Source organism: Lacerta agilis, chromosome 2, assembly GCF_009819535.1.
Source record: "Lacerta agilis isolate rLacAgi1 chromosome 2, rLacAgi1.pri, whole genome shotgun sequence".
Lineage (NCBI taxonomy): Eukaryota > Metazoa > Chordata > Lepidosauria > Squamata > Lacertidae > Lacerta > Lacerta agilis.
Genome location: NC_046313.1, coordinates 92,440,094 through 92,463,332, shown reverse-complemented (window position 1 = coordinate 92,463,332; position 23,239 = coordinate 92,440,094). Strand labels below are relative to the sequence as shown.

The following is a 23,239-nucleotide window of genomic DNA, read 5'->3' as shown; positions in this document are numbered from 1 at the left end:
AATACAGGAAAAAGGGGGAGGGGCATCATCTCCCCCCCCCAAAAAAAACCTCAGCAGCTGATCAAGACAAACACAGCTAGATAGGGGGGGAAAGCTGTTGAGGACTAATGCTGAAACAAATGCATTTTTATCTTTTCTTTTAAGTTACCAAACATTAGTATTTTATCCAGCTGTGACCCTTATTAAATTGAAGGTCTGTACAATCAGGATTAAATATGTTCTATCTACACAAAATGAAGTGCATTATTTATCACTAATATTTAATGACAAAAAGCCTGATAAGTTTCTGCGATTATACCACTGATTTCCTCCAGTCATGCATCATTGAGTCAGTCGGTCATTAGCATTATCACAGTGCATAAACTTCAGCTTATGCAGCAACTTTAATAACAGGGCCTGAAACTTCCATCTACCTTTTTCTCCCCCATTTAGCTCAGATTAGCTACTCTACCTTAGACTGAGTGGAATATTCAAAGTGCTTCCCTAAAAATCCTACAGCGTAAACCACTGCAAATACCTACTGCACAAATCTGAGTAAATTTCATCTGCCTTTCAACAGCATTTGCACAGAAGCTGTTCCCAATGGATTATGCCCACAAGTAACAAACGCTTTTTTCTGCAAATGACAAATTCATACACAAACATGGAGCACTTAGCAAAACTCAACCATCCATTAAATCAGGCAATCAGGGTTTTCCCCATATATATCGCAGTCAATCTGTATACAATCAGTAAGAATAACATATGGCTTTTAACTCTAGGGGCATATTTAAAGCATAATTCAAAACCAAACTAACATTCTCAGGTTTTACGAAATGCACATTTTTGCATGCTAGCAAAATGAATTTGTCTGCAAATTTCCCAAGCTTCTGCCTCTAGTTCTCATCAAAATCTTGTCTCCCCAAAATCTGACATTTAAAATTTAGAAGATCAGCCCTTGCTACCTAGACCACTGAACCTCATATATACATGGGCGCACACACACACACACACACACAAACAAATGCAGTACCCACAATAATATACATGAGGCATACACCACAATTTATTTTATTTTCTGTGCAAAGCATTGTGTGTACCAACAAAATGCTTTAGTGGCAATTATTTTACAGTGGTGCCTCGCAAGACGAAATTAATTCGTTCCGCAAGTCGTTTCGTATTGTGAAAATTTCGTCTTGCGAAACGCGGTTTCCCATAGGAATGCATTGTGCGGGGGGGGGTCACAAAACGTTTTCATCTTGCGAAGCACGACCATAGAAAAATTTGTCTTACGAGTCACCTGAAAAACCACAAAACCCTTTCGTCTAGCGAGTTTTTCGTTGCATGAGGCATTCGTCTTGTGAGGTACCAATGTACCTTTCAAATGTTCAGCAAAGTTACAACTTCAAATCCCATTCTTATTCTAAAAATACACTTTGAAAAACTTTCATTTTGCTGTACGGAAGCAATATGGAACTAGACTGAACAGCAACAGAAATAACTGTTAGTCATCAAATTTTGATTACCGGGTATTTTATTCCTCCTTTATACATGCAGTCTGACTGAAACATCCTGGCTTCAAACTTCACTGAAGAACCCTTATATTGTGAATGGAATGAATGTGTATTTTCAATGCCATACTATCATCAAGTTCCAGAAAAATTACATTCTAGACAAAATCTTATTTTCAATTGTCATAGTGTAAAAGTCAAACTGAATGTTGCACATAATGAGCAGTATGAAGTTAAATCTTTTGATTTGCCTTAATTAATTAGCGGCTGGAGTCACAGCACATGGGGGAAATAAATTTATACCATCCCTCCCTCAGCCACTGTTGTTGTTGTTGTTCAGTCGTTCAGTCGTGTCCGACTCTTCGTGACCCCATGGACCAGAGTACGCCAGGCACGCCTATCCTTCACTGCCTCTCGCAGTTTGGCCAAACTCATGTTAGTAGCTTCAAGAACACTGTCCAACCATCTCATCCTCTGTCGCCCCCTTCTCCTTGTGCCCTCCATCTTTCCCAACATCAGGGTCTTTTCTAGGGATTCTTCTCTTCTCATGAGGTGGCCAAAGTACTGGAGCCTCAACTTCAGGATCTGTCCTTCTAGTGAGTACTCAGGGCTGATTTCTTTGAGAATGGATAGGTTTGATCTTCTTGCAGTCCACGGGACTCTCAAGAGTCTCCTCCAGCACCATAATTCAAAAGCATCAATTCTACGGCGATCAGCCTTCTTTATGGTCCAGCTCTCACTTCCGTACATTACTACTGGGAAAACCATAGCTTTAACTATACGGACTTTTGTCGGCAAGGTGATGTCTTTGCTTTTTAGGGACATAAATCAGCCACTATTGGGACATAAATCAGGAACCCCACAAAGCTTATTTTAAAAAGTTCCCAATCCTAATTTTCCTTATTCTTAATTATACTTTCTCCTTATTATCTAATTAAGTAGGGAAAAGAAGACGACACAGCTGAAAGCTGGAAGTATGTGATGCTGAGATTGGTCCAAAAATGCAGTATCATATACTTTGCTGATGAGCAGTCCATGTTTACTAAGGTCCACCAATTTTAATGTGTTGTACTCCCAAGTAAATGTGCATAGAATTGAACTCTTAAAAACCCAAGTTACATTATTATTTTTTGTTAAGAGTGTAACTGGAAACTCCTCATTTAGCACAAGCCCATGCACTAAATACACATGTTATTACATTTATGAGTTTGGGCAGTCTTAATTAATTTGAATTGTCTATCACTGTAAGGGTGCTCAAACACTCCAAGCTAACCATGTCTCCCATTGCCAACATACACTCTGGCCGTGCCAGAGGTCTCTTCCACACAAGTAGAAACCCTAATTACCGGTACCACATCTATATGCACATAGGCCTCTTCATGCCCAGTAGGCACAGAGCAGCAGGCACAATCCTACTTCCTTTCCCACATTCACCGACCACAGGGTATGTGTTCAGACTACAGGTGAAACTCGAAAAATTAGAATATCGTGGAAAGGTTCATTTCTTTCAGTAATTCAACTTAAAAGGTGAAACTAATGTATGAGATAGACTCGTGACATGCAAAGCGAGATATGTCAAGCCTTTATTTGTTATAATTGTGATGATTATGGTGTACAGCTGATGAGAACCCCAAATTAACAATTTCAACTTTGGGGTTTCCATCAGCTGTGTGCCATAATCATCACAATTATAACAAGCAAAGGCTTGACATATCTCGCTTTGCATGTCATGAGTCTATCTCATATATTAAACTCCAGTAGCTAATGAATACAATTGCTTACATAAATGGATTTTGCCACAATATTCTAGTTTTCCGAGTTTCACCTGTAAAGCATCGCCTGATGGGAGTAAGGGATGGGAAAAAGAACACTGCTGTTCCTTGATGACTGTGGATATTTCCTGAATGGATAACTAACCTGCAAGAGTAGGGTCTGAGATCCATGCTCTGTGGGGTGGAGCGAGGGAGAGAAGACAATTAGAAACAGGCAGTTTTACAATTTGACTTTAGACAGAATGAGACAGAGAGAAGAAACTGTGATGCAACAAATTCATTTTTGAGAGTTAATGCCAAATTGTAAGGAACAATGTCTGCTAACAGAACTGCAGTTACCTCCACTATGCTCTGCTTACTTGTAAATAAAGCAATTATTACAAACACATCCTAAGTCCCCAATGCTCTTTTTATCCAAAGGAGCCTAAATCCCATAGGACTGCTCTGGATGTTCTCTCCACTTCAGAAAATGGCATGAGTATGTAATAGTACCAAATGGGATGCTTTCATTGCAGTGTTACAAGGAGCTGAATGTTATCAATACTGGTGCAATTCTTGCTCTGTAAATCTCACAGCGGTGTTCTGCTTGGCAGAATTTGTGCCGCTAAAAACGAACTTCAGTTTCTGATTACACATCGTACTTTTCCGTGTTATAAGATTAGGCTTTTTTACTTTAAAATAAAGTTAAAATTCTGGGTGCATCTTATACACGGATAGTGCATATGCACATTTTCTAAATTTGGGGTCCCCAAAAGTAGGGGGCATCTTATACATGGGGGCATCTTATACACGGAAAAATACAGTAATTCTAATACCCTGGATCGCAACGCTGAAATATTTAGCCCACTATCAGAGTAAGCAACGTCAAATGCCAAAACCTTACAAATCACAGCAACACTCAAAACTATGAGCTAAAAAAAGAATCCTAAAGACCTCTGAAATCATTCCTCTTAGCTTCCTTATTTTACCGCTAGTTCTCATACTGGGAAGCAATCTTAAATGTGACAAGACCGTCCTAACAGCTTCCTCAGGAGCGAGCTATTTGATCCTATTCCTCTACTCAGGTAGCTCCTAAGATGCTACGCCTCAGTGGTAACCAACACAATGCCCTCCAGCCCCAGCCAGGATGACCAATGGTCAGAACTGATAGCAACGTGCATTTATTTATTCCACTTTTATAACATGGAAATGGCCACACTGACTCCCTGTTTTACTTTGTAATGTCAATTCCTGAAGCAGAAAGGCTTCCCTGCTGCCTGTGACAATGCAATGAAGCTCAGGACCACCTCCACAAGCTTCTCTGCAAGTTAAATAACATGCCACAAATTAACTGTCTTCAGTAAAGAATACTTCTGGCAAACTGGGTCCTAATGTACATGCTGCCTGCTAAAGTTCTGCTGTAACCTTGGAAAGTGATAAAGCTTACAAATAAAAAACAAAACCACGAATGGCTATTAAGCTAGCTTCCTAATGGAAGAAATCGGTTCCACCCTCCTGACTGTTATCACAAAATAAACACACTCCCATATTTATGTACCTGCAGCCATAACGAGACAAAACAGTACGTAATGCTGCTACACTGCGGGCCCCAAGGCTGTCCAGAGGAGGCTCCGGCTATTTCGCGGCAATGAATTACAGGCTGTGAATTACAATGTTTACACTTTGTTGGGCGCACAGTGTATGCACTGGCAGAACATCTGGCTACTCGGCTCCAAGTCTTGCAAGCAGAGAAAAACGCTTTGGTGGCCATAGTATGTCATTCTGGGAACTGCTCTGGCCGTGCACCAACTCACAGGATCATGACCGCAACGTAACGTAAATTTGACAACAACGTAAATTTGACAACAACAAATCGGACAGAGGCCTAAAATCTCACAACGTATTATTTACAAATTCACAGTGGTCATTATAGATCTCTTACTGCAACAGAAACATCCCTTGAACCAGATTGTATGGGATTCTGACTGAGGCATCCCTCTGCTCACTTTCACTGGCTCTCAGTCTGCCAGTCCCCCACCTTCTGCTTCCGTGAGTGGCTCGGCTGCAGATGCAACCATAGTTCTATACAGCTCCAGCAATGGGGAAGGTTTGCTCTGTCAGACAATTATCCAATGAGGGAACCAAGTTACAAGTTAAGCCAGCAGCAGGGGAACTGTCCTAAGGGCCACAAACCCACATGGGCAACCTTACATACAAGTGGTAAGACTAGGCCAGACCCATATCCAGGTGGAATAATGATGTGACTGTAACCTCTGCACAGTAGGTTATGCTCCAGCCAAGCAAACACTATGTTTGTCTCTCTTTCCTCCATCGGAGGCAGTTTTAGGGTAGCGCAACTGGTTCGGCCACATAGGGCACCTGCACCACAGGGGGCACTGCAACAATGATGAAGAAAGGAGCGAGAGAGGTTGGAGGGGCATCAAATTTTAGTGTTGCACAGAGCGTTGCTAAAATTTGAGAGCCCAAAGTCTGCCACTGCCTCCATCCAGGCAAACAAGACACAGCCTCCCAGTTCCAAGGACACATTGCAACCAGGCAACAGCCCTTAAGGAAGGTGCTGGGCAGAGGAGGTGAGGAACACAGTCTGAAGAGAGGGGGCACATGGCCTGGGGAACAGCTCTGAGGGAAAGACAGAGAGACCTGAGGGGCACATTCAGCCTGTGGGCAAAAGATTTCCTACACCTTCATTAAACCAACCATTTTGATTCACTTTTTTTTTAATGCTTTTTTTACACACAAAAGTACAAAGATTAAAACACAAAGACATTGAAAAAATTTGTGTAACCCATCGTTCTATCTGTCCACTCATTAATAGGATGCTGTGTACACCGTACTTAATATAACATGCTGAATACCCTGTTTCTCCTAAAATAAGACATAGCCATAAAATAAGCCATAGCAGGATTTATATGCATTTGCGAAATATAAGCCGTTCCCCAAAAATAAGCCATACCCCGAAAATAAGCCATAGTGACGTGGTACCTCCCATTAAAACAGTCTGGAGAGGTGTGGCTATGCAGCATACCGATGCGACACGGTTAAAATAAGACATCCCCTGAAAATAAGCCATACTGTGTTTCGTTGAGCGAAAAAAAATATAAGATGGTGTCTTATTTTAGGAGAAACACGGGTATATTAAATACAATATATTGACTAACTTTTTTCCTGCAAACTCACCCTAACAGATCAAATACAGCTAAACGTAACCAAACAGATTTACATTCTGTGCACAGATTGCTCAGAAGAAATGTCCCTCTGAGTTCAATGGGATTTATTCCCAGTTAAATGATTATAGAACTGTTGTTAAAGGTCCTTTACAAAGGTTCTTTACATCCGAAGCATCTTTACTCAGAACCAAGTCCAAATGCATTTAACAGGACTCACAAGTGGCACTTAGGGCTGTAGCATTCACTGTGATCCCACTCTCACCCATGTGAAAGCAAATGGTACAAATCAGTGAAATTTACTTCCAGGTAAGCAAGCTTAGGACTGGAGTGTTCATTTTACTGTCACCTTCTGAAGCAAATCAGCTTAAATCCAAGCAATTAGGTTTAATAATGTTGTAGATCAAGCTGCAGTTGTTTTACAGTGTAAAATGACATTTACTCCTAAAGAAATATCCGTTGATTGCTTAATATCCTTCAAAAACAACACAGTGGGGATTTGACATCTACACTGTGATTTGCAGTTTCACAGAAGATCTAGTAGCAAGAATATCCCTTTTCTCCGGCACTGTTTCTATCACTTGCTTTCACCAGACTTTAACAAGCACCCCCACTTTTACTGCTGTAGATTAAATTGAAGACCTCTTAACAAAAATGTTTTGCTGCTGTTGTTTTAAGTCAAGTGCTACATTCCCGACAAAACACAATACTGAGATCAGAAATGCAGACGTACCCGAGCACTACTTTCAAATCAAAATTGTATCTCACTTTTATACGCAAGCATTCAAAGTGATCTTAAAATCTTTCTTCAGCAACGATCTCATTTGTGAGACTGGGATGCCTCTCTTTTGAAATTTAGGAAGTTACTTTTTTGTACCAATGATTTCCTGCATGTAAGCTAGGACGTGGTTATGGGACAGTTGCATAGAGAACTGTGCACAGAGGTGACCTATCTACTTGCTCTTTTTTGCCCTGGCAGTCTTCTCAGCAGAAGAGACAAGCCGCTTTTTAAAAAAAAACTGGATGCCTGCTTTTCTCTTCAGCAAAGTAAAACCCAAACTCTTGTTGCTAAGCACACTTTTAAACTCAGAATGGTCTGGCTATTTCGCAGTAGCAGCTATGATGGGGTGTAAAACAGCAAACCTGAACTGAGCTTACCAACAGTGCTGATCAACAGTGGTCAAGTTTCCCAAAAGCTTTTTAGCCAGAGGAAAAGCAAGTTGACAACAAACCTGTTACCATGAATATCTTTTTTGTTTTAAAGGTAAGCCTCTCCTCCAGATAAACAGATTTCCTTGGTTTGTTTTGCTGACCGACTGGACATTTAACTGGCCCTGATACAGTTTCTTCATTTATCACAATTTTTTTTTAATAGAGACATGACGTTCTACTTACAGCTGCATTCTCTTCATTTATGTCTCTCTTAAAACGCATGAACATCATTGGCCTTGCTATCTAAATCTAATAGTGTGCGTCCGGTGACATAAAACCACAGAGGCTTTCCAACTATGCCTTGGGAAGTCTCCCTACTTTCATTTACTGATGTGTTAATATGCTTAATCTATCAATTAAATGAATGGGTTCGTTTAATAAAACAGGCGAGAGGGAGAACACTCAGAAGGAAAGTGTGCCACAGTGCCCAAGTAAAGACGTTTGACCCTAATCGCCGGCAACAACATGACAAGAATGACTGTGAAGTGTAGCTAAAACAAGTGTATGCCTGAACAGTAATACAGGAAGAGACCAACAACACTTTTATTTGTTACAGGCTGCTGTGTATATCAGTTTATTTATTTATTATTATTATTATTATTATTTGCTTTTCGCTAAAGATCTTTAGAAGACATCTGAAGGCAGCCCTGTATAGGCAAGCTCTTTAATGTTCAGGTGCAGACCATGTAAAGTATGTTTTCCACACACACAACGTCCCCCACAAAGAATCCTAGGGGTATGTATCAGGTAAGTATCAGGGGGTCAGAATGAGGTGGTGGATTGCACCACTAAAAGCTATAGGTGACAGCTGAATGTTTAAATGCTTCCAGAATTTAGAACACATGTGTGTCAAAGAGAATAAATCATATCCTAGTCTTCCACCTAACATGACATATTATGCTATATGCAAGGACACTTTTTCCCTTGGGAAGCCCTCAGTGAGGCAATCCCTACATTTGCAACCTGAAGTGGTACAGTTCAGAAAAAGCTTTACCATTTGACTCTGCTGGCCATATAAACTGGCCCTAAGGCTGACTGGCAACCACTTTTTCACATGACCCAGACACTGCTGGCCTGTCCCTTCCCCCAACACAAATGCCTACCTACAGTCCAAAGTGGTAAAAGTTCACAAACACATTTACCACATCATAAGCTGTCTGCCATTGCGGCTTACCTAGATTATGTGTCTGATCATAGGAAATGTTCTAGTAATTTGGGAGCAACCTTTGCTCTGGAAGCATTTCTGAAACTACCTCAATATAGACTTCAATGCTCCCGAGAACCTGAGTCCATAATCCTTTCAACTCTGACCTTCTTCCAGTGGACTGCTTCTTGGACCTTGCCAGGGCATTTCTCAACATGGTGTTAAGGAATGCCGAAATAAAGAAAGAAAGAAAGAAAGAAAGAAAGAAAGAAAGAAAGAAAGAAAGAAAAGAAAAACATGCAACATGTATTTCCTGCAAAGATGGAAAGGCCACCCATCCCCTCAGTAATTCTGTTGGTCGTAGCAGTGTAACAGAATAAAGCCCTATTCACACTTCGCAAGAAACAGAAAGGGAGGGGGGTCCTGATCTCAGTGGTAAAATGTTTTTTTTTTTACACTTGTACAGTTCTAGTTTAGATCCCTGACATCTCCAGTTTAAACATGGATAGCATGTCTACAAAGGACTGGTCTGAACTGCTGTCAGCCAGAATAAACAAAATAAGGTTACATAGACTACTGTTTTCTTCCTTTCTTTCATTATTTCATTTAAATCCCACCTTTTATCCAAAGAGATCAAACTGGCATATATTGTTCTCTCCAATCATAGATTAGGCACAGCTGGTCCAAGGTCACTTAGTGAACTACCTAGATGAGGGTGGTTTTGAACTCTGTGGTCTTTCAGGCCTTGGACCAACGTTCTAACAACTACACCACATTGCTTATCTGTGCTGTGATTCCAGCCTGGCAGCGTCTTACATTGGGTAGGGCAATCCACTTGCAGTTCTTCTCCTACTTCGAAGTATCACACGAAGCAGCCTTAATTTACTATCAGCAAGCCCTTTGCAAAACCCTCACGTTCTTGGTTAGAATCCTGAGCCTCTTAATTGTCATCTGTATAAAAACAAGCCTTTAAAGAGTGCACATGTCTCTTTGCCATTGTCCAAGCAAACATTTTCAAATCCTTCACAGCTAAATGAGTTTAGAGTACAATGAGGTATTTTAGTTGAACACCATATACCAGCCTTCTCAACCTGGTACCCTCCGGATATTGCTGGACTACAACTCCCATTATCCCTAACGCTGGCCATGCTGGCTGGCACTGATATGAATTGTAGTCCAAAACATTGGGGAGGACTGCATTGTACATGAGCAGGATGATCTCTGTCTTTCCCATGCCAGTACAGCAATGTCAATACCTCAGCACAGTTACTCTTAAAGTATACATTATAAGAATCAGGCCCACTGAACATAGGCATGATAAACTGTTATATTTTATAAAATGATATCTATGATATGACTGTATTATCTGAAAAGTAAAAGGTCAATTGGATTCCTGGCAGAAGGAATGACTGAAGAAAGAACTTACATAAGAATTTTGGCATCCAAGAATCTCATATATATTTACCACTACACATTCAGGACATTGTGTAGACACTGCTAAGAAGGTTTACAGTGGAACTGAGAATTCTGTAATGCTAAACTATTGAGGAAATAAGCACTAAAACAATCATAACAATAACTACCATTGTTCCAAAGCAAATTATTAAAAGCAAACAATACACTTGAGAATCATTTTTGCATTTGTTAGCATTCCTTTTGAAAATTATTCTGAGTAGCTGCCTTGCGGAAAACCTACAGTAAGAACATTCCTATATATCTTTCAACATAAAAGACATAATGTAAATATTTCATGAAATGAATTCCATTTTAAAAGATCTGTCAATATATTTACAGTGCTCAATCCTACTTCTGCCTTTAATTAAATTTAACATACATACTTTAATGCAATTTAAATAGATTATTAGTTGTCAGAATATAGTATAAATTTTGTTTACGATTCAGCTTCTTTAAGTACTTGCATTGAGGAAACTCTTTTAACCCCATGACTGAGTAGTACTAAATGTTGAGATGAGACTTCTAAAGAGCGTCTGCTGCCCTTTGCACTCTTGCAATAATCTTAAATTACTACAACTTAATTACAATTTCAAGGTACTAAATTGAGATATTTTGAAATGGAACAGAAAGACTAGCAGTGGCAAAAAAAAAAATCACTTACAATGATCCAGGTATTACGGACTTCTTTTTTTTTAACCAGGTGGAGGTAGTTCTGCTACAATGCCTCTTGTTCTACATTTCAAACTGGAAATTATTTCACTTTTAGAAATTAGCTAGATAAATAGCTAAGCAATAAGCAGACTATTCTGAGTGTCCATAATATACAACAAACACTCTGTATGTGTTATATTGCAGAAACTGCTAAGAGATAAAAGTGGGCAACTAGTTAACTCTGAAGTCTAAAGCAATTAGATAGCCATGGCTATTGTGTGTGTTTTTGCTGCACGTAATTAACATGTCATTTTTGTGGAAGAATGTCAAAGTACACTTGAATATCTTTCTTGTATTGTGTTTAACTCCAGCAAACAGTGTCTTGAGTAATCTCTTGAAATCTTTCTATATAAACTGGACAAATACAAAAACTGAGCAAACGCAGGCTACATTCTGCTTGCTTGCTTAATTCAAATCCCTCAGTATTTTTACTTTGTACAAAATACCTTCTGAAATCATTTCACCATTGTCAGTAGAGTTACTATTTAAACAGTTGTTACAGGTAACAAAGAATAGTTTGTAAAAACATTTGGACTATTTTCCAGCGTTTTCGTATTACTGTATTTTGGAAGATAAACTAATTTTCTCCTGTACCCCATGAAAAGCACTCAGCAAGGTATACAGTTATTTAACTTTACCACCAGTTCAATGAAACAGCACACCTAACGTGAGAGAGAATTATAGGTAGGTTAATAGGACTACTCACTTGCTCATTGCTTACAAGTTTAAAATCTTGCCTCGATCTGGGGCTGTACAACTTACTGTAAATACGCTGCAAGAACAATGTGCTCTAAAAATCCACATACTGGATCTTAAAATTTAGCTGCTGTTCCCACCATAATACATATTCTTAATTATGTTATTGCATGTTCCGTGAGCTAGCAAAAAATAAATCAGGAATTTTTAGTATATGGGAAGCGCAAGCCAAATGCTTAATCCATTGTCAAGTAAGGCCTTTACTTCTCCTGTGAGATCACAAATGGAAATGCTGTGTCACTGTAGCTATGAAAATGAAAGGCTCTGGGTTCAAGGCCTCATCTCAGATGCAGGAAACAGGATGACTGCGGGCCTCACTAAAACCACACATATGGCTGAAAGCAGTTAGGCTTGTCAGGTCAAATTAACAAAAATAAGGGAACCTGGCATCCACTTTCTGTACATCAGCTGAACTGGCATGCTTTGAGAAATGGACATCCACCATTCTGTAGATAGGAAACTGTGATTTGTTACAATAAAAGACACATGTTCAAAATGAAGTATGCCCCTTAAAATCCCGGACACACAGCAACTCTAAAAGCAGTTTTTATTCATGCTGTACATCTGCAATATCAGTGCTACAAATGGAATTAGATGCAAGCTAAGGTGGATATACCACAGCACTAATTTTCTTCTTACTGCTACAGGTTTAATTCTGAGTATCTTTTTTCTTAGACTTGAACCACTTTTAAAGTTGCTGCTCAGCTTAAAGAAAATAGTAGACGGTACAATGAAAGAAGAGGTGGCTTTTTACGGAGTTGTGGCCTATGCTGTAATACATACATAAGCTGGTAGTCCTTCCTTCCAGTGTCCTGACTGAGGATATGCAACATGTTTGTATAACCAGAGGTTCAGATAACTGAAAAGCGGTATTCATGTAATGAAGCTATGAAGAGTTCATTTGTATAATCCAGATTTTAAAAGCAAAACACCCTGAATTTAGCTAACATAGATGCTACTTTAATGTTGCATGTACACACATGAATAAACACACATATACACAAACATATCAGACGCTCTTAGGTGTTTCTCTGAAGGACCAAGAAACTCACATGGCACATGGGGTGGGGTGGGGGGAGTGAAACACAAGGTGAAGCTGCTTGAAGTTTCATTTTAAACTAAATAAATACACCCATTCATTGCGATAGGAAAAGGCTCGTGCTCCCATGTTGTCACCTTTTAAAACAAAACCAAGTAAAACAAAAAAAACATGCACACATGAAAGCCTAGTTCCATATAACCAAGCCCTGTTGAGCTGCATAAAAACATTTTAGCTCAGTGCCTTTAGGTTGCAATTAAGTTATAGTAATTTAAGATTATCACAAGAGCAAAGGGCAGTAGCAGCACTTCAGAAGACTACTCTCACCACTTAATGCCACTCAATCTTGGGGTTAAAGGAGCTTCTTTTAGTGTAAGTACCTTAAAGCAATGGAATCGTAAACAAAATTTATACTATTATACTGTCAGCCTATAATCTATTTAAATTTTATTAGAGCATCTCCAAGAACATTTTAAAGGCAGAAACACTATTGTGTCCTATAAATAACCGGGCGGACTTGGTGAAATTATTTCACATGCATAGTACCTGTACGTATAAAACACATTAGGTGAAATGCTTTACAGAGTTACGCATGCACAAGTTTGCATATGAATTAAATAGTGCAGCCCAGCAGCTAATGTATTTACACAAAAGAAAATTCAGTGGGTACAATCCACCTTCATTCCAGTCAATGGAAATTCTCATTGATTATACTTGGAGATGGATTGTATCCAACAACTTCCTGCTCAAAGAGGAGGAAAGCCACAGTATCAGTTTTCGATTTGGAAAAGTTCCCCATTTAGTATTACTCTATACATTGTTTTTCCCATTCTGTAAAAAAGCAATGTCAGATGATTCTATATTTGTATTATTACTCCTCATTGTCATCTTTCTTGCATTATGTAAACTAAATTAAAATAAAGGGGGGGAAGTGCTGCGTTTTCCTTCCAAAAGCACTGCACAAATTATAACCTAGAAAGTAGAAGTCTTAATTCTCCTAACAGTACAGAAATGAAATATTTCTACCTTTGTTAGTGTAAATGCTAGGGCTGGGGGGACTAAGAAATATTTATAGCTTTTTTAAAAAGCTACACAATGCCACAAATGGTTTAATAGCATACATGTGTACATCTAATGAACATGTGCTTAATGATATTATAAAGGTACCAATAATAAAAATGAATCTAATCATCAATGAAGTAGGTTTGGATGGTTATGAAACTGGCATTTTCAAAAGGTGGTGTTTCTCTTATTATCTGAAATGCTAATTCAAGATCCATTTAAGCTATTTATTCATTTATCATTATTTACCTGTTGTATATACTGTCATACGGGAATTGTTTCACTTTGTAATTTTAGAAATGCCATTTATTAAAATAGTAGTGGTGGTAAGAAACTAGTTTGCAAATAACAGTTGCAATGAACAGTATTACAACAAAATGAATATTTCAGACAAAATAAATAGCCTAACCAAGACTAACAGCACAAACCTATACAAGTCTACTCAGAAGTAAGTTCCATTGTGTTCAGTGGTAGTTACTTACAGAAAATTGTGTACATTCTTGCAGCCTTGGACTTCAAGTATAAACACACTTCCTAGGCTATAAGCCACTATATTCAGTGAAATTTACTTCTGCATAGTATTGTGCTGCAGCTATGTTTAATGGCACTTTCTTTAAATTGTACAAAACCAGGAAAATACTATAATAATTGCTTACAGTGCTCTTTAAAAATGAAATACAATTTTGACATTGTTCTATTTTGGCATTAAAAATCACTCAGGACATTCTGTCCCAGTGACTGGCATGTTTTACAGCGTATAAAAAACATTGCTTTGATTTCTTAAAAACTCAAACTGCAGAATCACATAAAACTACCATCACAATGAAATTGTTCCGGTCCATATCCGAATAACACCTCCAGAAACCCCCAAATGTCTTTGTTCGCTGAGAGGATCCCTAACTGAAAGACTAAACTTCACACACACACACCCCATATTTTTTTCTACAGATGCTTGAGAACTCAAGCATTCCCTCTCTACACTTCAAGGTGTTACAGATGGGGGGGGGGGAATGAAGTTGTTACATCAAGGCATTGCGAATACACAACGCAGCCAAATCAGGGAATGCCTTTTCTTAAATTAACCCAGTCTTGCAAATAATAATTAGGTCAAGAATACTATCTGAAATAGAACAGATAGGCTTTCCTCCAAGTTACAAGGTTTCACAACAAAGATCAGTATTTGTAATGGTCCCATTTCTGCATAAATGAACACTGAAGTCTTGCTGCCTGATCGAATAGTCCAGATCTTTCAGTGAAGCAGCTCCTAACAACAGCCCAGCAGCAGCTTTGTTTGATCTCTCCTGCCTTCCTTAATCTGGGTTGTCAAGGTTCACTTGTTGGAGGCTGTTTACTTTACTTTAAAAAAAAGAAAGTGATTTTTCTTTCTCTCCCCCCACCCCAACCTCTCACACAATGACTAATCCAAAGACTGAGGAGGGAAGAATGCTGCCAATGCAAGATATTAAAACCTGAAATACATTTCTTTGCAATGAGATTCTAGCTGACACAATTTGAATAGCAGTGCGTGGAAAGCCCCCCCCCCCCAACCGCCCTTTCGTTCTGCACAGTGCTAAGATGGTTAAACAAAAAAAAAAAAAGAAGAAGTTGAATTCTACATCTTTTAAAAAGTTCAAATTTATTTACTGTTCTCTTATTCTGATTTGCCTCTCAAGATTCACGGGTTGGTTGGTTAGCTGCCTGCTCTTAGCAGAAAACTGGATCTTTGGGGGGGGGGGAACTGTCCTTTAAAAACTTGGGAAAGACTTGGGTTCATTAAAAAAAAATATGAACGGTTATTTTTGGATTTTTGTTTCTTCTTTTGCATCTTACAATTTAGCAAAATAGCATGATAAGCAAAATAGCATGATCACCATGCCTTACGTTTATCTGCAATGGTACAGGCATTTCCTTAGGTCTCCTGATGCTTTATAAAATTAGATAAACCATGAACGTCTGATATAGTCAGAGAACAAACTGTAAATAAAATGTATTTTTAAAGTGTTATCACTCAGAACAAGAAGACTCAGGATTATGTTATATCAGACATATATAGGCTATGCAAATATTGTTCATATTACTCATTCTCCTAAAAGTGACCAAAACTGAAACCCTAAACTTCTAAGAGCAGATCATCTCATTCTCCAAGGATTTGTTATTCAAGAAGCAACAGTAAACAGCTGCCTGTTGGGCTCATCATTCTAAAGAGCAGGGGATGTGTTGTTGTTTTTAAAAGAATCAACTTTCCAGTGGTCATTTTCAGGATGCAACTACAACACTCCCACCCAGTTCAAAATCAGCACAAGCTGGGCCACTGCCTTCCCTAGTCCTGCCTGTGGCTTCTGGTCTTTCTGCACTCTTTCACATGAAAATGGGAAAAAATTAAACCATGGCAGACGGAGACAGTGTAAAATCAATACACTTAGTAATCATCCCAGCAATGGTATTTTAACACAATGGCTTGGAAATAATTAATAGAGGGGTGGGATGAGATTGGAGGGGGGCGAGAAATGTCATCATATTTTATGACAGCACTTTTGTTTTTGGTAAACTCCTGAGCTCATTTTCTTAGCTTAAAAAGAAGGAAACTATATTTTACGCTTCCTCTTCTTCCCCTCCTCCCGCATTTTCACTAGAAACAAAAATCCAAGCTGGCAGTTCTGAAGGTTTATATCTCTTTTAGGGATGAGGTTCAGTTGCTTTCCTGTATTGGGGTTTTTTGTCTGGGTAGGTTAGGGATTTCTGAAAGCCTTCACTGGTTCTCCCATACTTACCGATAGAAAAAGCTCTGCGACTGTGTGATCGCCACCATCAGCACCCAGCTCCTAAGCCAAAGGCTGCTGTTGCTCCTGTGCTCTCCGGCAGGCAAAACTTTGGGCTCTATAGTCGAGAAGAAACCAAGGGTACTTTCAACAAGTCTCCACAAAACAGGTTTTGGTTAAGAGGTGGGGGAGGTGAAGAACTGGAGGAGGGAGGGGGGTGGAAATGTAAGGTTGTGTCTAAGGGAATGATGGGGGGGGGAGAGAAAGCCTTGGAAAGCTCTTGCAAGAAAGGGATCAGGAAATCAGATATAGTAATAGGATCTAAGATTGTCACAGACGCACACGCGCCTACACACACAGACACACACCCAGCCCTCTTTCCTGCTCAGCTGGGATCTGCTCTTTTTTGCAGATGCACCAGGGGCAAATCATGCCAGGCTGCCTGGGTGTGTGAAGTTGCACGTGTATATTCACATACTCCAGGTCAAGAAGCGGCAGCAAGTGAACAAGCGAGGCGCACAAGCGGCCGCTGGCGGGAGGCTGAGCGCGGACGGAAGATGCGCTCCCCACCTCCGACCTTGGAAGGAAAGCATCGAGCCCGGGGTGGGGGACTACCGTCTCGCCACAAAGTCACTTTAGAGGTAGCCTCAACACAAGACTCAACAGCAACCAGCTGCGGGGAGAAACAAGGGGGGGGGGGTGCCGAAGGCAACCAAAGGCCCGCGGGTGCGGCGCCGGGAGAGCCGGCGCAGCTGGAGCCGCAACGCGCACCAGCGGGCGCGCCAACTTTTCCGAACTTGTCCCGGCTGCGAAGGCGCTTGCCCGGCCGCAAACACCCGAGCCAAAGGAACCGCTGGCGCGGTAGCCGAGAAGCAAGCGAGCGGCAGCTAACCGAGCCAGAGCCGGGAAGCTTTAGCGCAGGCACTGGGCAAAAGGTGGAGGTGTAGAACTGTGCGCATTGTGTGACACCGGGGGTGGGGAGGTGGGAGCGAGGAGAACCACTAGGTAAGTGGTGACATTTGTGTGCGCGCGCGCGTGTGACTGTGCATGTCAAGTCGTTGCGGATGTTACTTGCCGGCCGCCTTGGAAATCGTCTGCCTAGGGCTCCCTCCAGTGTGACTTTGTGGAGTGTGCGGGAACCGGGTGCGGGGCGAGAGGAAAGGCGCGCGGTTCTTGGGCACAGTTTGTGTATGGGGGGGGGGGGTAAAGTCGCTCACTTTCGTAACAGCGCTGCGGACACGGCTCGGGTCACCACTTGCGGCCGTTGTGCGTATATGCGCGTTTGTGTCTTCCCCCTCCAGCAGGGAGACCCCCGCTTTCCTCGTGTGGAAAACTACGCTCGTCTCCACGTGCGTGGCTGCCGCGTCTCACCGCGCCTTGAGCCCGGCTGCGCGCGTGGACTTGTGTCTCCCTGAGGTGCGCGGCTGCGCTTGCCTGCCCGCCTGCCTGTGCAGGCGATTGTTGCCAGCGTTGTCTTTGTCGTTTGTGTCTGTAAGAATGCCTGTTCCCTCTTCTGAATGTTCCTTTGTGTGAATGAGGAGGGGTTGTGATGTTATCTTTGGCGTGGGCGTGGAAGGGACCGGGGAGGGGGAGAGAGTGGAATACCAATGGGTCAGTCTGGCCCTTGTGTATCACCATCACCATCACCACCAGTCTGACATTGCCAGAGTTGCCATAGTCGGCGCTGCCGTCGCCGTATACAAACTGGCAACTGTCCTCCGTGGCTTGCAAGGAGATGTGCTGCATACACGTTAACAAATCCACGGGCTGCGAGTGTGGAGAGGCGTGCGTGTGTGTGTGGTAGGGAGAAAGTCTGACGACAGCCGCTCCACACGGAACCAGAGGCGCGCAAGAAATGGTGAGCCGCGCGCGTGTGTGAAAACAACCGGCGAGTTCAAGTTCAGTGAGCGTGTAAAGGTGTGAGTCCCCAAGGCCTATGCACTGAAGTTCACTGTACGAAAGCAGCAGAGAGGAGGCAAGAGAAACACGGGGCAGAAAGTTTGTTCCAAGTGGGCGAAAAGTTATTTCACCAGCCTCTTCCTCGCTGAGAAGTACCCCAAGTGACCAAGGGAAGTGCACACGCCCCGCCGGCAAACCCTCCAAACACTCGCCGGCCCCCTCGCTCACCCCCTACCCCACCCCGCCGCTCTTCTCCCGCCTGAGGGACTTTCTTCGCGCAGGAGCGCGCGCACACACACACACCACACACATATACACACCACACACCGGGGGCAAAGAGTAAAGAGAAGCTGCTTCCAACTTGCTGCGGTCGTGTGTGCAACGTCCAGCGCGTGGAGAGCAAAAGGGTGGAAGGAAGCGTGGGGCCGGATTTGGGGGTGGGGAGGGGAGCATGAGGTGCAAATATGGGACATAAAGAAGGAGGAAGAGCCTCGGAGGTGAAGGAGCCGCGGCTTCTTCCCATTGCGCCTGAGGTGCTTTATGCAAATAGGCATGTTTGGGAGTGGGGGTGGGGGAGAGAAAGGAATGGGGGGGGAGATGCCGAGGCACGTGGAAAGGTGGTGGAGGAGGGGGGGTTAGAGCCAGGGGAGGGGGGAGCACTGAAGGAGTCGTGAGGGGAAAGAAGCAAAACAAAACAGGAGACTTAAAAGTGGATGAGAAAAGGCGAAATGGCAAACTCACCCGCTGGAAACGGCCTGGCGGTGCCAGCTAAGGGGCTCCCCCCACTGCGGGCGGGTGAGTGAGTCTGTCTGTCTGCCTGCCTGCCTGTCCCTCCCTTCACTCCACTCACTTCCCTCACTCCCTCTCCAAGCCAGCCAGCCAGCCCCATGCAGCAGGCACAGCGTGCAACACAAGCCACACAATAAATAACAATAGAGCCCTCCGCTCGAGTCGGGAACTAGCTTTCCAAAGGGGGGAGAGCAGAGCAGCAGCAGCAGCAATCAGGCAAGGCAACCCAGAAGCAGAAGCAGCACAAGCAAGCGAGGAAGGCAGTCCTCCTCCCCCACCCGTACCCCCCACATCCCCTTTCCCCTCCCCCCCAATAACACAGGCGCGCGCGCGCTGGGCTAAGCTCCTCGCAGCTTTGCTCTGAGTGCCTTGCAGCCACTTTGGAGTTGGGCTCGTTGCTTTCCCCCCCTTAAAAAAAGCTTTTTTTAAAGAGAGGGCGAGGAAAAATAACACCCCGCGGAGGGAGATTTTGTTATTTTTTGCTGTTATGAGTCCCTGACGTCACATCCACCTGCTGGGTAAACAAGGCTCAGTGCAAAAAGAAGGGGGAGAGGGAGAAGAGAGAGGGAGATATCGCAGTTGCAGACGCGCGCACACACAAAAAGAATGGGAGAGAGATGAGGAGGAGAGGGAGCGGGCAGGAGGGAGTGCAGCAAATAGGGGCGGCGGGGGGGAATCTGCGGGAGGAGATTGGGAAAGAGGAGCGAGGGAGAGGGGAAGAAAACTAAAGAGAAGGCGGCGGCAAGCGATTTTGGGGGGGGGGACGAGAAGAGGAAGCTGAGGCAGCCCGGAGAAGAGCAAACAGGAGGGGTTGGGGGGCAAGGTAAGGGGAGATCTGCGGGGATCTCCATGGGTCGGACTTCGGCTTGCTTTGTTGGATTCTTTTGTAAAAGCTGAGGCGGGAGGCGCTAAACAGAGATGAGAGTGCGAGGGAAGCAATTGGAAAGTGCAAGTGCTCTGGGAGCCAAATGCCGGCTTCCTCTTTTCCCGTCTTTCTCTCTCTCCAAGGGGTTCCCCCCTCCACCTCTCCCCCTGTGCACTTTACCCAATGAAAGGAGGCGAGTTCGAGAGGTGAAAGTTCAGCAGAGGGACAAGCCCATGAGTGCAAGGAAGCCGATATGTCCACCATGCAAAGGGAGTGCGTGGTGTTGTCTAGACCCGGGGAAAGTCTCTCTCTTTCCCCCCACACCCCGCATTCAGAAAGATCTCGTCTCCTAATGGCCCGCTTTAGGAAACTCGGAAGGAAGGGGGAGAAACTCTCTTCCTCCTCTAGCTCGTTTCGAGAAAGCGACTGGGAAAGAAAACATTCGCGAGTGGCTGGTTGTTTATTTGCCTTCTCCTGTTCCTCTTAGGAACACACACCCAGGGGCTAGCATGCCAGTGAGTTGTTTAATAATACATATTACCTGCTCCTTGCGTGCATTTTAGAATAAAGAGTGGTGGGTGGGTTAACACTCTAGAAAAGTTGCTGTCCGTGCATTCAAAATCTTTGAACTTGAAACTGCTTTCTACAGAACGAATGAAAAAAGAGAAAAAGTTGCTGTTCATTATTAGTCCCATCTGTGCTTGCATCACCATCCCTGGCTCTGGCCACAATGCTGCAGAACTTGCCTTTTGTGAGATAAAAAGAGGGTGTCCCCAAAAAGATTCATAGCACAGAAGCTGCTAGCATTTGTGGCTACAGTGGCTATAAGGGTAAACTGACTTTTTCCACGGAGAAGCAGGCAAAGAGAAAGGATACTTTGCCATCCCTACAAAACTGGCTAAACTTGGTTGTTTTAGAATAATTCCAAGCCAAAAGTATATGAACAAGTTTAGGAAGACCCAGTCTTGCATTACATTTATACATAAATATACCAAGGTACAGAAAGGGTTATCTCACCTGTCTCAGATTCACACAATGAGTCAGTGGTAAAGCTGTGAATAATATTCAGAACTCCTCCTGACTCTCAGACCTGTGGTCTAACCACTAAACAATACTCTATCCTTGTAATGCATAATCTAACCACTTATTCACCCATTTCATACTATTTATAAAAATGGTATCTGAATGGATCACAACTAAAACACTTTCATAACCTCAACAATCTATTCTTACACTTAACATTGTTGGGAGTTTTAAAAATATCCATATGAAATTTAACCAGTGACAACTAGAGGAAACTATTTATTAGAGTGAAATACTAGTTCTATTATAGTCAGGAGTGTATTTTTCTTTCAAGAAAGGCATGCGATTTAACCTTAAACATATTGAATAACAACCTTTCCCCCCTCCTTTTTTAGTTATATGTGCATTATGATTATCTGAATTCATTATGTGCCTTCAAATCATACAAACGGGGGGGGGGGGGCACTTTTAAGTCACATTATAAGCCCAGTGGATTTCAGTGGGAAAGCTAGATACATGCTTAAACCTCTCCCACTTAAGTTAGAAGTGCTTAGTGTTGAATGGATTGTGCCCTTGGAAAATAAGAGGCAATGTGATCCAGCAGACAGATAGGACGGATTCCAATCCTACAGCAACCATAGGATGGAGGACCACATGTTGAGATTCCTGCTTTGCAGGGGGTTATACTAATGACCCTTGGGTCCCTCCCAATTCTACAATTCTATGTGACTCTGAGAAAGTCACCATCTCCTAATTTCCCTTTGGCAAAACTAGAATAATAGTGGCCTACCTCAGAATTGTAGTGAGGGGAAAATACAGTTTAAAATAATTTAAGACACTTTTCAAATTAAAATTATATGTAGTAGTAGGTTTCCTTTTGGCTCTTCAGCTTTGTTCAAAGCAACAACAAAAAAGGTCAATTTATGAATAAGGTCAGAATAAACTGAGGCCTGAACTGCAAAATTCCAACCACATTCTTGGAATTTATATATTTTGTAAAGGGCCTAGTAGAATTTTAGATTCCATAGAAATTACAGCTACTACAATTTAAATAGATCTCACTCTAATCTGTAGTGGAAGCCTATGTTTTACATTTTGATCTGGGTTCAAATCTCACTTTAATTACTATGAACTCGGTAGTCTTGAAGAAGTGTCATTGAGTCTAGAAACAAGCAAATTTAGGTGAGAAATTGGAACTGGGGCAGGGGGGTTGCATGTAGACAGGAGTTCCTCTTCTCCAAATCATTCTTTATCCAGTATATGTTTGAGGAGCCACGTCTTATTTTATTTTATTGTGCTTTTATTTTACTTTATTGAAACCAAGGGTTAGCAGCCTGGGTGGCTGGTGGCTGGGAAGGCTTACTCTTTCCTGCTTCGTAAGCCACGGAAAGAGATTTTGTTACAAACATTTGTCAGGGCCTCGGTCCCCATTTGAATTGTGGCCTACGTACTGGACAGCGTTGTTGAGAGGGAGAAGGAATGAGTGGATAAGTGTATATTGGTTTGCCTAAGCACTGCAGACACTGTCAGAAGTGTGACAAATTATTTTGAGCAAAGTGTGTGTGTGAGCGTGCATGCGTGCGTGCATGCGCAGTAGCCATGTTAGTCTTCTGCAACAAAAAGGTCAGAGTCTTCTGCCACCTTAAAGAAGACATTTATGGTGTGAACTTTTGTGGACGGATGCCAACAACCCCAACAAGTATGTAATAGGGTATTTCATACCTAAATTTCCACTATATCGGTAGTTGGTAACTCCTATATCATCCATTTGCCATCCATACTGGGGCTGATAGAGTTTGGAATACAACAGCCTGTGGAAGGCCACAGAGCTCTGTATCATGTCGAGTGTTAGAAACATTACTCACTTTTAGCCATGCTCTCTTAAATTGGCCAGAGATGCAATCTTAGAGATTACTGCAATATTGAGCGCTCTTTTAGGTTTTAGACTTATGTTGCAATCCACAGACCCTGAAGATGCTCTCTGAACTTTATGAAGTTGCCCCTGTCAGTTCCGGAGTAAGTACTTGGTAGCAGAAGAACAGGTATACACCTACCTACATAGGAAACATAAGAATTTGATTCCTGCTGAGTCAGACCAC

The 23,239-nt window shown here is 42.3% G+C and overlaps 1 protein-coding gene across 3 annotated transcripts in view; it reads right to left on the bottom strand.

The window, feature by feature from the left end:
- Positions 1–19,412, bottom strand: part of FOXP1 (forkhead box P1) — a 533,089-nt gene extending 513,677 nt beyond the window's left edge. For 2 of the 3 annotated variants that reach the window (XM_033141225.1, XM_033141233.1), the window contains exons 1-2: positions 19,205–19,412; positions 16,577–16,682 (exon numbers count right to left, since the gene is read on the bottom strand). The gene's annotated coding sequence lies outside the window, so the exon portion shown is untranslated. The remainder of the gene's footprint in view (positions 1–16,576; positions 16,683–19,204) is intronic. The other variant, XM_033141229.1, reaches the window with a different exon arrangement.
- Positions 19,413–23,239: the final 3,827 nt, after the last annotated feature.